The sequence below is a fragment of the Dendrobates tinctorius genome, unplaced genomic scaffold (assembly GCF_039654945.1).
Source record: "Dendrobates tinctorius isolate UK_male_01 unplaced genomic scaffold, ASM3965494v1 ptg000003l, whole genome shotgun sequence".
Classification (NCBI taxonomy): Eukaryota; Metazoa; Chordata; class Amphibia; order Anura; family Dendrobatidae; genus Dendrobates; species Dendrobates tinctorius.
In genome coordinates, this window is record NW_027361671.1 from 43,648,669 (window position 1) to 43,670,489 (window position 21,821).

Consider the following 21,821-nt stretch of genomic DNA (forward strand, 5'->3'; position numbering starts at 1 on the left):
GCTATGGAAGGCTTCTTCAGCCGCTAAGCTCCATTTAATCATGACGGAGTCTTTCCCTTTTGTAAGATCCGTCAGGGGGGTAGCGATGGCTGCAAAATTGGGTATGAACCGGCGATAATAACCGGCGATCCCCAGGAAGGCTTGCACCTGCTTCTTGTTGACAGGTTGTGGCCAGTCCTGAACCGCCTGAATCTTATCAACCTGGGGTTTAACAACACCCCTCCCAATTACATACCCCAAATACCAGGCTTCTTCTAGCCCGATGTGACATTTCTTGGGGTTCGCGGTTAGACCTGCCTCCCACAGGTCGTCAATCACAGCTTGTACTTTCTGGAGATGAGTCTCCCAGTCCAAGCTGTAAATGACAATGTCATCCAAATAGGCCGAAGCGTACCGCCTATGTGGCCTCAAGACTCGATCCATCAGTCTCTGGAAGGTCGCCGGTGCCCCGTGCAGTCCAAACGGCATATACACATACTGAAATAAACCTTCCGGCGTAGCAAATGCCGTCTTTTCTCTGGCAGCCTCCACCAGAGGGATCTGCCAATACCCCTTTGTTAGGTCTAGGGTCGTAATATACCGGGCTTTTCCTAACCGATCTATTAACTCGTCGACCCGGGGCATGGGGTAGGCATCAAATTTTGAGACCGCATTCAGTTTCCTGAAGTCATTGCAGAACCGGATGGTGCCGTCCAGTTTAGGAATTAGCACAATCGGGCTGGACCACGCACTGTGCGATTCCTCAATGACTCCTAACTCTAACATTGCCTTCACTTCTCGGGAAACGGCTTCACGGCGCACTTCCGGGATTCGGTAGGGCTTTACGTGAACTGTGACACCAGGTTCCGTTACAATGTCATGTTTCATTAGCATAGTCTGCCCGGGTTTTTCTGAGAAAAACTTTTGGTTGTGAAGTAGAAACTGCCTGACTTCCGTCTTTTGCCGCTCCGAGAGAGTCTCTGCAACCCGTACCTCCGGTACGGTATGCGAGCAGACAGGACGGGCCAGCTCCGCTGACAACGCAGACCGATCCTTCCAGGGCTTTATCAGATTTACATGATAAATCTGTTCAGGTTTCCGTTTACCTGCCTGGTATACTTTGTAGTTTGCTTCACCAACTCTTTCCTTGATCTCAAAGGGGCCCTGCCACTTTGCCAGGAACTTACTGTCCACCGTGGGGACCAGGATCAACACCCTATCTCCGGGTGCAAACGTACGGATCTTGGCGCCCCTATCATAGATTCTTTTTTGGGCTCCTTGAGCCTGTATCATGTGTTCTTTGACGATAGGCATCACAGCCGCAATACGGTCCTGCATTTGTGTGACGTGATCTATCACTGTTTTAAATGGAGTGACCTGACCCTCCCAGGTTTCTTTTGCAACGTCTAACAGTCCGCGAGGACGTCGGGCGTACAATAACTCGAAAGGCGAGAATCCCGTGGAAGACTGGGGTACTTCCCTGATGGCAAAAAGCAAATACGGAAGTAAATAGTCGCAGTTCTTCCCATCCTTGTCTATCACCTTTCTCAGCATCTGCTTCAGAGTTTTATTGAACCGTTCAACCAACCCGTCTGTTTGAGGGTGATACACGGATGTGCGTAACGGTTCGATTTGTAACAATCGGCAGAGCTCCTTCATTATCCTGGACATAAAGGGGGTCCCCTGGTCGGTGAGTATCTGTTTTGGTATACCGACCCGACTAAACACATGCACCAGCTCCTTGGCAATCGTCTTGGTGGCCGTGTTACGCAAAGGGATGGCCTCCGGGTAACGAGTGGCATAATCCAAGATGACCAGGATATGTTGGTGTCCACGTGCAGACCGTGGAAGGGGCCCAACTAAATCCATCCCAATCCTCTCAAACGGGACTTCAATAATAGGTAGGGGTACCAGAGGGCTACAGAACTGGGGCTTAGGTGCAGAGGCTTGGCAGTCAGGACAAGACTCGCAATATACACGAATATCATGATGCATGCCTGGCCAAACAAAACAGTGTAATATCCTTTCGGTGGTTTTCTGGACTCCCAGGTGACCTCCCATCACATGTCCGTGGGCCAGGTCCAGCACCTGCCGCCGGTAGGGTTTTGGCACGACTAATAGTTGCACCGTATCTTCCCTCTTTTTCTCTATCTGATAGAGTAAATCATTCTCCAGAACCATGTAAGGATATGCCAGCCTAGAGCCAGGTTCTACGGGTACCCCATTTATCACTTTTACATTTGTCCTAGCCTGAGAAAGGGTAGGATCCTTTATTTGCTCGCTTTGGAAGTCATCTTTCTGAACTTCTAAATCCGGCAAATGGGGAGGTGGACGGCTGTCAGCCTCCTCCTCTTCCCCGGTCTCCTCCGTATCACCCGCCATGACTGAAAACGGGAACTGCAGGTCATTTCCCGCAGACTCTTCCCCAGAGTCTTCCGGGGAGACCTCTTCCAGGGGTTCGGGACCCACACGTGCCCTGGGAGAAGAATCATGTACACTATTACCCTGGGGTATCAACTGATTCTCCCACAATTGCCAGAAGTGGGGAAAATCCTGGCCCAGGATAACATCATGCAGTAACGCCGGGACGAGTCCCACTTTATGTTGCACAGACCCATAGGAAGTAGTAATGCATATGACCGTGGTGAGGTACGAACAGGTGTCTCCATGCACACACGTTACAGAAAATTTGTCTGATGGTCCAGTCGGGGCTGACACCAGACTGGCCTTCACCAGAGTCACCACACTTCCCGAGTCTAACAATGCCACCACATTTTTGCCATCAACAGTTAAATCACACAAGTGTTTTTCCGCATCCTTTTGACCGGCATTCACACTCACTACCCGTGCAACCATAGACATGCGTTTTTTAGAGTCTGTGATGTCGCACTGCATGGGTTCAGTAGTGACCGGACAGTTCGCAGCAATATGTCCCATCTCTTGGCAGCGGAAACACCTAACGGGCCCCTTGCTTAGACCATAGTTCGTTACTCTCGGCCTCGCAGTGCGGGCAGTCCCGTTTTCCTCCCCCACTGTCTTAGGGATTTTTCCATCTCCCCTACTCCCTGGAACAGTCTTACCGGTTCCACGTGGAGATGATGAAGAACGAGGTGGGGTAGCGTCGTCTCGGAGTCCTTCCGCCACGGAGTAACGTTCAACCAGATCCACCAGTTGATCTGCCGTCGTAGGATTTCCATGGCTTACCCACTTCCTCAGGGCTGGCGGTAGAGCTCTCAGGTACTTGTCCATGACGACTCTCTGGATTATCTCTGGCGCTGTCAGCACCTCGGGTTGTAGCCACTTCTTCGTCACGTGGATCAGGTCGAACATCTGTGACCGCGGTGGTTTATCCGGCTGATAAGTCCATTGATGCACTCTCTGTGCACGGACAGCGGTCGTCACTCCCAGCCGGGCCAAGATCTCGGCTTTCAGTTTGTCAAAGTCCTGCGCGGCTTCAGGCTCTAAGTCATAATAAGCCTTTTGGGCCTCACCGGAAAGAAACGGGGCAATCAGGCCGGCCCATCGTGCCTTCGGCCATTTTTCTCTCACCGCCGTCCGTTCAAACGTGGTCAGGTATGCCTCGACGTCATCTTCGGTTGTCATTTTCTGCCAGTACCGACTCACGTGAATCACTCTCGACTCGGCTTCCAGGTTAAGCTCAGGTAAGCTTGCCAAGCGCTGCGCCACCTGCTGGAGAAGCGAACGATCGGTAACTGTCATGTCCACCAACTCCTTCAGCTGGGCCATCATCACCCGATTAGCTTCTTGCTGGACGGCGGTGGACTGTACCAGCGCTTTCACCACGTCCTCCATGCTCATGCTTGCAACGTGTTGCCCGCGTTCTCCACCACAATGTGATAAAACACTCCGGGATCGCCTTTGCTGGGGTCAAAGGTCACGTGCAGTCAGCATGAAACTCAGGTGCAGAGCTGGGATTCGTGTATAAATGACCGTGGGTCAGGTTTATTAACGGTGAAAGCAATGCAAAAGGAAATAAAACATAAAACAAATCCTTGCCTGTCCGGCACTAACTAAACAATGGACAACCTAACTACCAACTGGCGGGCTTCTCCCGTCCAGCCAAACCACAGTTGCAGTGGGCACTGCTTCCACTCATGTGTGTGTCTCTCACACAGACAGGCTCTCTGTGTTCCCAGGCTGAGACACTCACACAACCACCATGCATCCTTTTATATCCACCTCCCATTATCCATTAGTAAGCAGGTGCGATACTGACCAGACTAGGCCACATAGGAAAGGAATCTGGGCGAGATATACCTGCCCTCATCCACTATTCCCACATGATTCTCACAGGGCCCATAGCCTAAAGATTTTAGGATGCTGAACTATTATCTCAGGCCCACTATAGATTACACCTCAATTTAACAGGCTGAAATAGGCTGGTGTATGAGGAGGTACAAGGTGTATATAGTATTGGGGAGAATTTGAATCTCCCTAGAGATTTTAGGAGGCTGACAATGATGCTCTCTGACCAAGTATGGCAGCTGGCAGCCTAATAAGCAGGACTGCTGCACACAAAAGTGTGGAAAAATGAACGCTTGGCAACTGTGCAGAAAAGAGGAAGAAAAGTTTTTTTCCTTTCAAAAAAGCAGTTTGCACAGCAGTGTGCAAACAGCATGCAGCTATCAGGGAGCCTTATATGGCAGCCTAATAACCAACAGAGCTTATGCACAAAAATATAGCCTCCCCTGTCACTGCACACAAACTGTTGTGTTGAACAGGGAAAATCGCTACCAGCAGAAGCAGTTTTTTTTTTCTTCTTCCCTGCCTAACGTTCTCCCTTATTCAGAATCAGCAGCAGCAACCTCTCCCTATGCTAAGATCAGCAGAAGTAAGATGGCGGTCGGCGTGCACGCCCTTTTATAGCCCCTGTGACGCCACACAAAGCAAGCCAATCACTTGCATGCCCTTCTCAAAGATGGTGGTGACCACTGACCATGTCATCGCGTTGCCCACAGTGTGTGTCCTCCATCATTGGCTGAAAAAGGGCACTGGAAGCATCATTTGAAACGCGACTTTGGCGCTTTGGTCACTGACCTCATGGCTGACCTCACGCTATGGTCGGGTTTCGTTTCATGAAACCCGACTTTAGCGAAAGACGGCGACTTATGAATTTGACCGACCCGTTTTGCTCAACTCTAGCTCTCAAACATAAATGGGCAAATCTTAAAGTTTGGTTGTCGAATGTTATTGTGGCTTTTAATAAATTGAAAGAGGTTTTGATGTCCACTCCAGTTTTACTCCATCCAGATTTCCAGAAATCGTTCATTATGAAGGTGGATGCTTCGGAGGTCGGGGTAGGGGCTGTACTATCTCAAGGTTCCAAATCTCTGACCTATCTGTGGTGATGTGTATTTTTTGGTAGGAAATTTTCATTTACTGAGAGAAATTGTGATGATGGGAATCACTGGCTTTTAGCTGTCAAATTAGCTTTTGAAGAATGGAGACATAATTTGGAAGGAGCTATTCGTCAGCTAAAAATTTTTTAGCTTATATTGAATCAGCTAAACAGTTAAATGCAAGACAGGCCAGATGGTCCTTATTTTTTTCTAGATTCAATTTTTCTATCATGTTCAGGCCAGGGTCTGAGAATGTGAGCGCTGATGCTTTATGACTCTGCCATGATTCAGTTTCTCCTCTAGAACCTCCATCCTCCATTCTTCCTCAAGTATTGTGGTTTCTATTCTCAGAATTGGAGGAGGAGATCCATAGAGTGCAGTCGCTGGCTTCATCCAATACTCTGAGGCCAAATTATTTGTACCTGTGTACTTAAGATTACTTCTGTTACAGGAGTTTCATGATTCTGTCTTGAGTCATCATCCTGGGGTCACAGTTACACAGAAAGCTATTGCTAGACTTTTTTGATGGCCATCTATGATTAAGGGGTAAGGTTTCTCCTTGTGGAGAGTGACATACCAGCTCTGGCTTGTCAAGGTAAGGAGGCTTATTCGTCATGCATTGCTCCTCTGGGAAAATAATATGCAAATTGCCTCTTCAGAGAGGAAGAGGACTTGAACTCTATAGCGCCACCTGTTGGCTGTAGCGATCCTACAAGTTACAATCAACCCTTTAACAAGTCTTGTAATATGACTTAGGATAAAAGCCAAATCAGAATCTCAATTTGCAGCCCGAACCACCGTGTCTGAAAATTGAGATTCTGATTTGGCTTTTATCCTAAGTCATATTACAAGACTCGTTAAAGGGTTGATTGCGACTTGTAGGATCGCTACTACCAACAGGTGGCGCTATAGAGTTCAAGTCCTCTTCCTCTCTGAAGAGACAATTTGCATCTATGATTAATTATTTTAAGGAATTTTCTATCTGCTTGTGAAGTTTGCTTCATTGCCAATTCCAAAAAGACCATGGACTTATTTGTCAATGGATTTGATCACAGATTTGCCTTTGTCTGGAGGGAAAAATATTTGGGTGGTAATTGACTAATTCAGGGTCATTTTGTTCCATTATCAGGGTTCACAAATGCTGAAACACTTTCCAGGTTATTTAACAATCATGTGGTGAGATTGCATGGAATCTCCTTGAACATTCTATCTGATAGAGGGGCTGCAATTTATATCCAAATTCTGGATAGCTTTTTGTAAGAAATTGAGGATCTATTTGTCATTTTCATCTGCTTACCGCCAGGGTTGAACGAATGTGCTCAGTGATAATTGGTTATCACTCGAGTATCACAGTGCTCGGATGTACTTGTTACTCAGTGAATAACGGGCGGTGCTTTACGTAATACTTGAATCCCCACCCCGCACTTTTGGCACCTGTTTCACCAGCCAATAAGCATGCTGGGATTGCCTGTGCGTTATTGTAATGATGTATCCATTTTGGTTGTGGCATCACTGTGATTGGCAGTGAGACATCATCAGGGGTTACAAAAGAGCAGATGCCACCCGACTCGGCACACTGACATCATTGCACAGCTCTGTGACAATTCATATTGGGGGGGAGTGCTTGTCTAGGCCTGTGTGTGCACAGTATAACAAATCAGAGGTCTGTAGTGTTTATACTGGTGTTGAAGCTGAGCCATCATACTAACAGCCCTTCTAAGTGCTAATCGTTTGCTTTGTTGTTTGCATCACATACAATCTGCATTGAGCCTAGAGAGGGAGAGAGAGTTGCAGAAGGAGGGAGAGTGACACAATAAATTCTGTAGACAGGAATTAGTGTTGTGCAGTCTGTTGATCAAATATATAGATAATTTTTTTTTGAGGAGGCTGAAAAAATTGAATATATTTTGAGCCATAAAGTATTACATGCTAAGAGGTCCTTTTTTGTGCTATATACAGTAACACTCACAAAAATCATTGAAACTTTTTCTTGGGGTAATTTTCTCACCAATACACTATTCGATAGTGTGGAGTACATTTCTGTGATCTATAAAACTGAGAAAAAGCATTTAAAAATTTTGTAGAGTTACATTTCTCAGCCATAAAGTATTACTTGTTCTGGGGTACTTTTCTGTAAACTATAAAACTGAAAAAAAGTGTTAAAAAAATTTAGCAGGCTTAACTTTCTCAGCCATACAGTTTCATGTATTCTGTGGTACATTTCTGTGATGTCTAAGACTCCAAATAAGCGTTAATAAAATTGACTGCATTTCAGCTTTCATCCATACACAATTACGTGGTCTGGCGGACATTTCTGTGATCTATGCAACTGAAAAAAGCATTAAAAAATTTAGCAGGCTTAAATTTCTCAGCCATACAGTTTCACATGTTCTGTGGTACATTTCTGTGATATCTAACAGTTCAAAAAAGTGATAAAAAAATTAGCTGGATTACAGTTCTCATCCATACACTATTCCCTGGTCTGGCGGACATTTCTGTGATCTATAAAACTGAAAAAAACATTAAAAAATTTAGCAAGCTTAAATTTCTCAGCCATATAGTTTAACGTGTTCTGTGGTACATTTCTGTGATATCTAACAGTTCAAAAAAGCATAGAAAAAATTAGCTGGATTACATTTCTCACTCATACACTATTCCATGCTCTGGGATAAATGTCTTGTGATATTATCTAACACTGCAAAAAAGCGTTAAAATTATTGGCTGTCTGACATTTGTGTGGTTCTCCAAGGCTTTGAGTACTCCACAAACATGGTAAGCGGCAAATACATCAAAATCATTGCAACAATACCACTTCTGTGCCTACTTAAACAGTCGCTGCAGACAATTATACCTGAAGCTCTGCATGCAGATTAGGTGGAGATAGAGGAAGACATGAGAAGGGGAGATACTGCCCAGCCTCATCTAATCTGCTCAGTGTAGATTGGGTAACAATGAGGAAGTGGAGGCTGGAAATGAGGAGGAGGAACAGGACCCGGCTGAATGCAAGAGAGGCTAGTACCCATACAAGCTTCTCTCTTTTACTTGGATGGTCTGTGGAGGACAATGAGGAGGAAGAGATGGAGGATGAGGTGATGGAGAGTAGTCATCATGGTGGAGAGAGGATGAGTTGATGGAGAGTAGTCATCATGGTGGAGACAGGGAAGTGTTGGCTGTAGGGACCTTGGCACATATGGACGATTTTATGCACTGCAGCCTTTCCTGTAACCCTAGCGATATATTCATACTCATTTGTCACCCTGCTAGACCCATGCTACAAGGAGAACTTTGCATCTCTTTTTCCTAAGGCAGAGAGGTATTCTAATATGGTGCTATAACAGAAGGCCATTGTGTAAAATATTTTCAAAAAATTCCAATCAGACAGTGCGAGTGGCAGGAGGAAAGCTTCCTGACCCAACCAAAAAGGAGAGGTGAGGGATAGACACACCAGGCACAGCAGAGGCAAGGGTTTTCTGTCAAAGTTGTGGTCCAATTTCCTTTCACCCTCCTAGCGTCCATGACTTCATCACTGGGTATTTATGACAAGGGAGGAAAAGTTTTAAAAGATGGTCATTCGTCAATCAATACCTGACCGACCAAACCAGCGTACTCACTTATTCTTATGCGACCTTCAGCTAGCTGTTTGCTGCAATTAGTTTATGGATAGGTGCTGTATGAGGGATAGTTTTAGATTAGAGAAGGACAAGAAAAAGAAGAAACCATGAAACGGAAGGGGTACATGCGAATATGCCACAAAAAAGAAACATTGCAATTGACTTTATGTTCTGCTGCTGTCATCTGAGGGGATTGAGATGTCTGTGTCAAACCAGGCCTTGTTCATTTTAATAAGAGTTAGCCTGTCAGCATTTTCAGTTGGCAGGTGTATGCACCTATCAGTTATTATGCCCATGGTGGCACTAAAAATTGATGGAATCAAGTTAAGCATGGAGGGAGCGCTGATAAAACACTAGCACCAGGGCATGCCAGTGTAGAGGGTGGACTAATATGTGGACCAGTCTGGGTGTAAAGGGACAAATGTATATGTGCTATGTATCATGTTTTACTGTAACATATATATATATATGTACGTGTAGGACGAAGAAGGGATTAGCAAGAGACAGTGGAGTACAGAGCTTGGCCACAAGGGGAGACACAGTACACAGAGAGAAAAGGTCTTAATAACAGCTAATGCTAGGAAAAGCCAAGTCATGGTGGGCGGCGCTAGTGGGACAGGAGAAGGGAATTTCCAGGCTGAAGGGATAAAAGGGGGGAGGTTCCGAGACCTGGGATAAGAAGAGCTCAGGAAGAGACAGAGCACAAGAGACAGAGAAGAGAAGACAGAGAGAGTTCAGAGAGGGGGGTGGCCCCGGAAAAACAGCGGAAAGAAAGGACAGCCTGGGGTACCGGACTGCTGGAGAGCTGGACACTGAAGAGAAGTAGGTGCACTCTGGTAAGGTTGGCTGGGTACCTTTACCATCTTCAAAAATATTTCCTTCCTTGTCAGACTACTCCAGGGATCAGGGCCTGGGCACTGGGATGGTGTAATGAAACTGTCCCAGACCTTTAATAGTGTTCCACTGCCACTGTTGGACCTGGTGTGTGTCTCCCATGTCTCTCCTTCTTGATTGCACTAGGATATATGACCACTACCACCAGCATAGATGGGAAGTTTTGTACTAATTGTTTCACTGGGGCCTTCTTGTATTGCACCATTTAACTAGCAACCTGCAAGAAGGAGAGATGGAAAGTTCTCCTTGTAGTGTAGGTCGAGACGGGTGAATAACCAGTAATCATTGTTTGCCAAAATTCATCTAATGTGATGGTTACAGGAAATGCAGCTGGACATAAAGTCAGCCGTGTGTGCCAGACTCCCAACAGGCAAGACTTCTCTGTCCCCACCAGGAGTACCACTTTCCATCTTTTCCCCCTCCCTCTCCTCCTCTTCCTCTTCAGCCAATCCACGCTGAACAGATGGGACAAGTGAGACAGCTCTTATCTTTACAACTGGGAAATCCCCTGGTATTATGATGAGCTGCTAAAGTTTATCAGGGATTCCCAACTGGAGGGACTCAAGCCTGACATGTAGAAAGAAACCAAAGACCGTCCATAAGCTTATCTAAGCAAAAGACTCAAGGGAGTCTATTTCAGGGCTCCCTGTGGCCACAGCCAAGACTGTGTTGAAAAATGTGGCTTCTGAAAGGTTAACCAACAGGCACAAAGACCTAGCATGAACGGCTATTTAGGGGGTACTCTGCTCTTAAAAATTTCCATGCATGCCAGTGGACTGGGAAACATTAGGTACTGCCAAAGATGCCATTTAGCTGAGGAAACACCATTGCGTCTCTTCTGGCAATGCCCATTCACACAAGCCCTATTGGATTCCCTGGAAAATGAGCTCTGTCTCTGTCCCCAGGAGCAATCTAAAGCACACTTCTGTGCAGAAGTGGGATGGTTACTCCAATTATGGCGTCATTGCCGCTCACCATATTGGTTGATTCCTCAAAGTTCTGTATGACTTCACAGATGTCAGACATCCATGCGCACTCTTCGGATGTTATGTACAAATGCTGACAGGAATACTGATGGGCATGCTGTAGCTGGTATTCAAATACTGCCCTCTGCTGCACAGAAAGCTTTGCCAACATATGTAATGTGGAGTTCTAGTGCATGATCACGTCACACACCAGTCTGCGAGCTGGGACTTTCAATCGCTGATGCAGCACTGCCAGACTGGCAGCAGCTGTAGCTGACTTGGAAATGGACTCTGACGTGGCTTACCGTAGTAAGTACCTCAGGCAAATCTGGGTAGGTTTTCAGAAACCACTGAACCACTAAGGTGGAGGAAACCCTGATGAAACTATGGCCCATGATCCTCAGCATCGGTAGCACACGTACCATCCCAGAATCCGACTCCGTTCCGGCCTCCACAAGATTCACCCAGTGTGCTGTCAGGGAAATGTAGTGTCCCTGTCCACAAGTGCTTGTTCACATGTCGGACATTAAGTGGACCTTTTTAATAATTGCATTGGTAAAGGTATGGGCGATGTTATGAGACATGCTGGTGTAAGACGGGAACAGCATACTGGGAAAAACGTGGCAGCTGAGAACCGAGTACCGAGCGACTGCCACCGCCATGAGGTTGCAGAAAGTCTCAGTATCCACAAACCTAAACATCAGCATTTCCAAGCAGTCTGGCAATGTGCCCATTTAGTGTTTGGGCCTGTGAGTATGGGTATTTTCTTTTGCATTCCAAGGCTTGGAGTAGGGACAGCTGAACACTGAGCTTGGCCAAAGAAGTGTATGTTGTTGCTGATGGTGCTTGCAAATGTACAACAACAGGTGCAGGGCAGGAGGCATCGATGCCAGCTTTCTGGGCAGGGGGTTGGCAAACACTTAGCACAGGGGAAGAGGCAGTGGTGTCACATGCAGACACTGATTGTGTACCCAGGCCTTTGGCCCATGTAGTCAGGTGCTTTGATGATATGTGCCTGAGCATGCGGGTGGTAGTCAGTCTGGTAGTAGTCTGACCCTTGCTCTTCTTGGTATGACACAGATTGCAATTGACTATTCTTTTATCACCCACACTTTCTTTAAAAATGCACCAGACTGGAGAACACCTAACTTTTGGCTTGTGAACTTGCCGAATGTGAGTGCTGTGGAAAACAGCTGCCCGCTTTCTCACTCTGGCCAACCCACTGCCTCTGCCTGCTTGTTGAGATACTGCATATCTCTCCCCCTCTGAGCTGCTGTACTCGAATGGCACCTTCCCAGGTTGGATGAGTGCTTCATTGTCCACCACCTCGTCTTCCACTTCCACAATCTGGTCCTCCTGATTTGATGACCTAACAACATCACTTGCTGGCAACTGTGTCTCATCATCATTTACCTGTAGAGACACTAATTGCCGTTCCCCACTCTCCTCTTCTTCTGATCGTGGCTGCTCAAAAATTTGGACATCACTACACATGATCTCCTAATGTCCCTGTTGAAACATACAGGATGAGAGGCCAGAATCAATAAATGGAAATGTAAAGAGCTTCTTGGAGTGTCTGAGTGTGAGACCACTTGTCTTCTGGGACTCTCCATGGTGGGATGAAAGCGGATGATGGTGATGATTATGTGGTCCAGACTTTTGGCTAGTGAGACTGGACCATGTGGAAGACAGGGTGGTGCTGGGAAACAGACTGTAAACATTATCTGCCATCCATCCAACCACCTCTTTTCACTGTTATGGCTTCAAGAGTGGATTTCCGAACCGCTATGCAAAGTGGGTCAGGAAGCTAAGTCTCTTGGATAACCGTGTTTGTAGAGCTCAAACCTGCAAACTGTATGGTGTTATTTTTTAAAATTAAATATGTAGCTCTGAAAATGAATTTATCATGAGGGCCACTTGCTGGCCCTCCAAAATGTATGAATGAGGGCCGCCTGATGGACCTCTAAAAATTTGGAGTAAGGGCTGCATGATAACACTGTTGATATGTTGCTTCCAAATGCAGACAAAAATGTTTTTTTTAAGCCATCTTCTACGTGTATTCCAGGGTGTATTGCAATCACTCCTTTCAATTTTTGATAGGCTTAGCACTTATTACATAGGCTTCACCAGTCTAGGAGTCCCACTCCTTACAAATGGGAAACAAAGTAAGAAGTCTCATGTACATGATTCCTTTTTTTTTCCTTACTGAAATGGAAAACTGTTGCATTTTTTAAAGAAAGTGCATGTCATTTCTTTCAGTGTTTTGCAGGATTTTTCCCCATTGAAAGCAATGAGAAAGTTAAAAAATGCAGCAAAAAACGTTGTGTGAACATAGCCTAGGGAGTGGAGGAAGCATTTTTGTTTTTATTTCTCTCTTTTTTATTTGCCTTATATACAAGTCATTATACTGGAAAGAATGTTTCTTAACCTTTTTTCCTGTAAAATTCATTTTATCTTTGATTTCAAATGTTTTATTGTCAGTCTGCTAAAGTGACATAATTTTCTGACAAAATTGTTCAGAGCAGCGACCTGGGAATCAGAGATTCGTCCAGCCATCTTCCCCCTGCTGTTCACAATCCAATTCAGTGCTGTTTCCATTCATTTCAGCAATTTTCCTGCCCCCCCCCAGACATGCTGGGTGGGTCTACCGGAAAAATACTTAAGTTTCCCATTGAATTCCATTGTGCTCATTACTCGAATTGAGTGCCTGGGCAGTACGACCTGCTACTGTACTTATGAGTAATAAGCATTCAAACATTTTAGTGCTCGTTGAAACAAATTTTAAGGTGTTTCATTGCAGATCAGCAGGAGGACAGGTCTTTATTTTTACCTCTTGCTGAATTTGCCTTTAACAGTCAGATTAATCAGTCCACTGGAACCGCACCTTTTTTTGTAATTATGGTTTTCATCCCTATTTTAGCAAATTTTCTAGGATGACTTCTGGGTGTGATGGAGTAGAGGTGGCCATAGAGAAATTTGGGAATGTCTGGAGGGAGATCCAAAAAAATTTGTTGATTCTCATACGGTCCAAAATTCTCTCTAATATCTCACACGCTGGAGCAAATACGGACCAGAAGAGAAATCCTGGGTCCCGACTTTTTCTGTGAAGGTTAATCTTCTGATCAGGACCTTCTATTGTAGGTTTCCTGGGAAACCTGGGGGTCCGGTCTGAGTACTGTCACGATTCCTTCCATCCTTCTCTCTGAGCATCTGGACTCAGTAAATGACAGTTCTGCCATCCAATCTAGGAATGGGGCAAGCTGAGCTGTCAGTAGGATGATTTTCAGCTCAGCCATCTTATTGGATGCTGAACTGTCAATGTCTGGAGTTACAGTCTAACCGTACAATAAGTACCAGGGTGTCCAACTCTTCATCCATGTGTCTCTTGTCGAACAGAATTTCCTGGCTATTTAATCAACTCTCTGCCTTTGATTTCTGCCAATTATAGATTTGCTCACGACGTGTGTGCTTGCTCTGAGCATCTTGTCTGGTATTATGATCTTTGCTGCCTGACCTAAGATTTATCTTGACCGCCCGTTTGCTTTGCCCTATTGTTATGATCTGCTACCTTCTTCTAATATTGACATCAGATTGTTTCCTGACTAAACCTTTGTCTCACCCATCTGTCTATAACGTGCTCTCTTGATTTTTTTACCTTGGACCTCTTCACTACCCAGCCTCACGGCATATCTATGAGTAGCGACTAGCATCACAATAATCTTACCATTGTAAATAACTAAATGTGAGTGTATTGTAAAGACAGATTGGATCTAAGTTTCTTTTACTCAACAATATGACATCCAAGTACCTGTAATGTATAATACTATGATCATACACTCTACTGCACCTATTTAAATAACAGCAAGGGAACACTATAGCATTATCCCATCTCTTTGAGCACAGTTGAGACTGGCTTCAAACTTTGGATAGGGACACCATTTTGCAATAGGCTGCAGCCCTGGAATCTAAATGTTGGAAGGTAATCTTCCTGTCCTAATGAAGAGGATATACATTTTAGTGGCTCCCTACCAGTAGAGGTATAACAGCCCACAGTGTTAATCTGTACCACATCCAGATCTGAACAAACACTAGAAAGTAGATTACGGTATTTATGGTAGTATAAATTAAAGACGCCATATAAAATTTGTATTCAGACCCCACAATTTCTCTTTATACAAGTTGAGCTACAGGGGAAATCACAGCAGATCAATAAACTGAATCCTTGTTATTAATGAAGGATAGTTTACCTAGGACAGGGTTCAAACTTGGACAGGCTCCATGATAGGCCAGGGTCCATAACTAAAGACAAAACTAGTCTGGCTCCTCCCCCGGCTAGTTTTGCTTAGCTGCAAATGATTGACAATTTTCTCCTGTAGTGAGTGATTTGTCAATCACCTTGAAAGACGCTCAGAAAAAATGGCCTTCGGTGGAGCTGAACTAGATTCTTGTCGAGCTATGTTCTCATCCAGACATTTAAAATATATTTTTTCTGAAATGCACTGGCAAAATGTACCTGACTTTAATTCTGCATCCAAGATCTAATTCACATTGCTCACAGTTTGGGAGGCATGAGTCAGGTGACAGGTTTATTTTAAGGCCTCATTCAGATGTCTGTGTTGCATATATGTGTTCTATTGGTGTTTTTCACAGATTCAACACATAGCTATTATAGTCTATGGATCTGTCCAGATGTCTGTGTTTTTAAATGGACTGGGAGACCATGCAAAATTCACAGAGATTTGTCTGTTTTTCTCTAGTATCATAGGTAAAAAGTGAAAATATAAGTATATAGATCCTTGAAAACACGTATGAATGGAATTCATGTTCTGCCTATATTTAACATTGCAAAGGTTAGGAGAAGGTGTGAAATTTATCTGTTTATCTATTCGTGAAAAACACTGATGACACCGATGGCAAAAACGGACACACGGACCATAGATTGATGACACACTGATACAAAACATTTTTTCATGTTCGCGTTTAACCCCTTCACTAGCAAGGGTGGTTTGCACGTTAACTCCAATGGCCAATTTTTACAATTCTGACCACTGTCCCTTTATGAGGTAATAACTCTGAAACGCTTCCATGGATCTCGGTGATTCTAACATTGTTTTCTCATGACATATTGTACTTCATGGTAGTGGTAAAATTTAATTCAAATAACTTGTGTTTATTTGTAAAAAAAACAGAAATTTGGCGAAAATTTTGAAAATTTCGCAGTTTTCCAACTTTGAATTGTTATGCTCTTAAATCACAGAGATATGGCACACAAAAAACTTAATAAGTAACATTTCCCACATATTTACTTTACATCAGCTCAATTTTGGAACCAAATTTTTTTTTGTTAGGAAGCTATAAGGCTTAAAAGTTGACCAGCGATTTCTCATTTTTGCAACACCATTTTATTTTTACGGACCACATCACATTTGAAGCCACTTTGAGGGGTCTATATGATAGAAAATACCCAAAAGTGACACCATTCTAAAAACTGCACCCCTTATGGTGCTCAAAACCACATTCAAGGAGTTTATTACCCCTTCAGGTGCTTCACAGGAATTTTTTGAATATTTAAAAAAAAAATGAACATTTAACTTTTTTTCATAAAAAAAATACTTCAGGTTCAATTTTTTTTATTTTACCAAGTGTAACGAGATATTGGACTGCAAAAGTTATTGTGCAGTTTGTCCTGAGTACGCTGATACCTGATATGCTGATATGTGGGGGGGAACCACTATTTCGGTGCATGGCAGAGCTCAGAAGGGAAGGAGCGCCGTTTGACTTTTTCAATGCAAAATTGGCTGGAATTCAGATCGGACGCCATGTCACGTTTGGAGAGCCCCTGATGTACCTAAACAGTGGAAACCCCCCACAAGTGACCCCACTTTGGAAACTAGACCCCCCAAGGAACTTATCTAGATGTGTGGTGAGAGCTTTGAACCCCCAAGGGCTTCACAGAAGTTTATAACATACAGCCGTACAATTAAAAAATCATATTTTTTCCACAAAAATGATCTTTTCACCCTCAATTCTTATTTTTCCAAGGGTAACAGGACCCTTAAAGTTATTGTGCAATTTGTCCTGAGTACGCTGATACCCCATATGTAGGTGTAAACGACTCGGAAGGGAAGCAGCGCCATTTGACTTTTTTGGCTGGAATTGAGATCGGACACCATGTCGCGTTTGGAAAGTCCCTGATGTACCAAAACAGCAGAAACCCCCCACAAGTGACACCATTTTGGAAACCCCCCAAGGAACTTATCTAGATGTGTGGTGAGCACTTTGAACCCCCCAGTGCTTCACAGAAGTTTATAATGCCCGGGCGTGAAAATAAAAAAATTGTATTTCTTCCACAAACATGATATTTTTGCCCCCAATTTTTTATTTTCCTGAGGGCAACAGGAGAAATTGGACCCCAAAAGTTGTTTTGCAATTTGTCCTGAGTAGGCTGATACCCCATATGTGGGGGTAAAACACTGTTTGGGCGCATGGCAGAGCTTGGAAGGGAAGGAGCACCATTTGACTTTTTCAACGCAGAATTGGCTGGAATTGAGAACAGATGTCATTTCAAGAGCACCTGATGTGCCCAAACAGTGGAAAACCCCCAATTCTAACTCCAACCCTAACCCCAACACACCCCTAACCCTAATCTCAGCCCTAACCCTAGCCCTAACCCTAGCCCTAGCCCTAACCCTAGCCCTAACCCTAACCCTAGCCCTAGCCCTAACCATAACCCTAATGGGAAAATGGAAATAAATACATTTTTTAAATTTTATTATTTTTCCCTAACTAAGGGGGTGATAACAGGGGGTTTGATTTACTATTTATGGCGGTTTTTATATTTGGCTGCTGTCACACGCTAAAAGACGCTTCCACATATTGAGAGCTATAATTTTTCCACATTTTGACCCACTGAGTCATTTGAGGTCTTATTTTTTGCGGGACGAGTTGACGTTTTTATTAGTATCATTTTCGGGCACATGACAACTTTTGATCGCTTTTTATTCTGATTTTTGGGACGCAGAATGAACAAAAACCGGCGTTTCATGAATTTCTTTTGGGGGGTGCATTTACACCGTTCTGCGTGCGGTAAAATTGATAAAGCGGTTTTATTCTTCGGGTCAGTACGGTTACAGTGATACCTCATTTATGTTGTTTTTTATGTTTTGGCGCTTTTATGCAATGAAAACAATTTTATATAAAAAATAATTATTTTTGCATTGCTTTATTCTGCGAGCTATAACTTTTTTATTTTTTTGCTGATGACGCTGTGTGGCAGCTCGTTTTTTGCAGGACAAGATGTTGTTTTCAGCGGTACCATTGATGTTTATATGCGGCTTTTTGATCGTGCGTTGTTGCACTTTTTGTTCAGCAGTATGATAATAAATCATTATGTTTTGCTGCATTTTTTATTTTTTAAGGGGTTTGCTAAAGGGGTTAACTAATGGGACAGTTTTATAGGGCGGGTCATTACGGATGCGGCGATACCAAATATGTGCACTTTTATTATTTTTTTTATTTCCAAAAAATGAATTTATTAGGGAATATTTTTTTTTTTATTTATTTAGCGATTTTTTTAAAATTATTTTTACACTTTTTTTTTAACTTTATTAGGTTGTCCCAGGGGGGGACATCACTGTCCTGTGACAGATCACTGATCTGTCACATCACAGATCACTGTGACAGGTCAGCGATCTGTCACAGGCACTGCACAGGCTTTCCTCATGCCTGTGCTTTGCAGGCACTGAGGAAGCCAGCTCCCTGCAAGCCCCCAAAGGTCCCCGTTGCCATCTTGGATTCGGGGACCTGCAGGGATGAAACCCCCCGCAGCAGCGCTGCACATTGCGCTGCTGTGGTGGGCTCCAGGAAGCACGGAGGGAGCCCCCTCCCTGCCGATGCTTCCCTTTAACCCCCGGTACACCGCGATCGTGTTTGATCGCGGTGTGCAAGGGGTTAACGTGTCGGGGGTTGTCCGTGACCGCCCCTGACACATTGTACCGAGTGTCAGCTGTGACAATCAGCTGACACCCGGATGCGATCAGCGGCCCTCACCACGTGAGTGCAGCTGATCGCACTAGATGTACTATTCCGTCCTTGGGACTTAGGTCCCTGGTCACATGCACGGAATGGTATGTCCATTGTAGGAAAGGGGTTAAACACGGATGTGTGAATGAGGCCTAATTCTGTATTTCATATTAGTATTGAAGGTTGGTTACCTAAACCAAATAATCCCCATAGAATATGAAGGGCTCTCTCATTACACAATGGAATACTTATTAGGAAGAACGGTGACGTGGCTAGACTAGGTTTAATTTTTACACCAAGGTTTATGAGTCTTAGCTAGGATTATGAGCCAGGGATATATTAATCCTAATTGATCATAGAATATTCCATCTCATAACAACATTAGGCCATATTTATGATTACATTAACAATAAATAAAAATAATAAAAGTTGGCTTTATTTCCAATGGCAGCTAATAACGGGCAGATTCCATTTCTTTAACAGTCAAAGCTGCTATCTGATTGATTGCAATAAGCATTGGGACAGTTTTGATGAATGTGGCATCTTATGTCTACCATGATGAATAAATTAATTACTCTTTATAATAACGTATATAATATAATTGTTTATGTTTAATTATCTATTTCAGTCGTGTTTGTTTCCAATTATCTTTAAGTTACCGCAAGAAAACCAGCCATACAGCGGAAAGAGATATTGTATTTTGAGTTGGCTTTGTGAGACACTATACCCCATTCATGTATATGACCCACTGCAGACAATAAGTATTCATATACAGTCATGAGAGAACTAATTACGTTTTTTTTTTACTTTAATAGTTTAACATATCAGGACATAATAAAAAGAGACATTTGGTCCTTAGAAGGTTGTTAAAAATGGGTAAATAAAACATCAGATGAACGACAAATATGACAAATTACACTGTGTCTAATTTAGTGAACTAATACTAGGTAAAAAAAAACAGGAACACTATGTGAAAAATATAGCACAGCTTTACTGAATCCAGAGGAATTAAGAGGGTAAGTATCAGCCAGGTGCTGCTGCTAATTGATCATCAGCAAGTGCGGTCACTAGAGATGAGCGACTTTGACTTTTTTAGGGTCGAGTCGGGTTTCATGAAACCCGACTTTCGCAAAAGTCAGGTCGAACGAAATAGGCCGGCTGGCTCCAGGTTTTCGTGTGCCCTGGGCCAAAGAGTGTCAGTGCGCCCCTTTAACACATACCACAACTCATGATGCTCCGATACGGCACAGAAATATAGGTATAGTTCAATGACAAATACTTCACTGCTTACATGACATGACTGATCTATTTTAAATTGTGCAATAGCTCAAAAAAGGACAGTATATTACTCCATACAGTATTATGGCCACCACATTGTGCGCCTTACAGAATAATGAGCCCCATATATTTCTCCATACAGAATAATTGGTCACATATAATGTTCCATACAGTATATGATGAGCTCAACATAATGCTCCAGTATATGATGGGCCTCATGGATGATGCTCCAGTGTATGATGGGCCCTAATAATGCTCCATATATAATGGGCTCCATTTCTAATTATCCAGTGTATAATGGGCCCTGTAAACGCTGCTCCAGTGTCTGATGTCCCCCATTTGGAATGCTCCAGTATATGATGGGCCTCATGGATGATGCTCCAATGTATGATGGGCCCAAATAATGCTCCATATATAATGGGCCCCATTTCTAATGCTCCAGTGTATAATGGGCCCCGTAAATGCCTCTCCAGTGTCTGATGTCCCCCATTTGGAATGCTCCAGTGTATGATGGGCCCCATTTTTAATTAACCCAGGCATGGTATGTGAAAAGAGCTCCATGGAGTAATCTGAAGTGTGTGCCTGCCGCATCCTTCACTTTTGGTGTGGGTGTAGGACACAAGGAAAGGGGTTGCTCCTGACCAGAAGCTTGCAATGATGACTCAGTGCTTGCATTTTTTTAACACTAGAACTACCGCATGTTTCATAATACCTATAACTACCATTAGGGGTCATTTTGACCCCCATTCAAAAGTACTGACTCTGGAGTAAAAATAACTTTTTCGTTGCCAACAAATTAAAGAACATTTATTTTAACTTAGTAGGAACAGTGTTAAGATCAAGTACAGCACGCATTTTCCTTTTACATGGTCATAGCATGCGGTGTCCAACAGTTAACACAAACAGTACTTTCTTCCACTTTCCCAGTGCATTTTCCACAAACTGGTTTGTTACAGCTTGCGCAAGTTTTAGTTGTTTTGTTTTCATTGCATCTTCCAACTCCATTTTCGACGCTTGTGGATTTCTTGTCCTTTTGTTTGTGGTTCAGACATTACGGATGATGGGCCACTTCTTCTGACTCATTTTCAGATAAATTCTGAAGACATTTCAAAATTTCATCACTTGTCAGACCCCTCTGCTTACTCATGCTTCAAATATACGTCGCAAAAAGGGACTTGTAAGATCGCAGAAGTAATAAAACGACACTGTGCAAACATGCAGAGTTGTAGCTTCAACTGTAATGTTTGCTACTGAAGTGCAGACAGAAATCGCTTCAAGAGACTTGGATCAAACATGTTCAGACAAGTTTAGACAAAACAAAATGCTGAATCATCCCTGATATGCAAAGATACAATTACACTCTACAACTAGGGAGAAGCACTGTGATTTTCTGAACTCTGTAATATTAGGTGACTTGCCTTCTACTACTTTTATGTATGGGGTCAAATTGACCCCTTCAGTACTTATAGGTATGAATTGTAAAATCTGGGCCCCTGAAAAAGTTCCAAATCATTTTTGTGTCCTAAAATATACACTACCATGAATAAATAAAAGTCACAAAAAGTCAGAACTCATTTGTTAAAATGTTAGAAATTATAGGAAAAAGAAATAGCAAAAGGGTCAAAATGACCCCTCCGGTAGTTCTAGTGTTAAACTTCAGAAGAGAAGGCGATAGAGCTGGAGGCTGTTTCAGCAATTTAAGCCAAAAACAG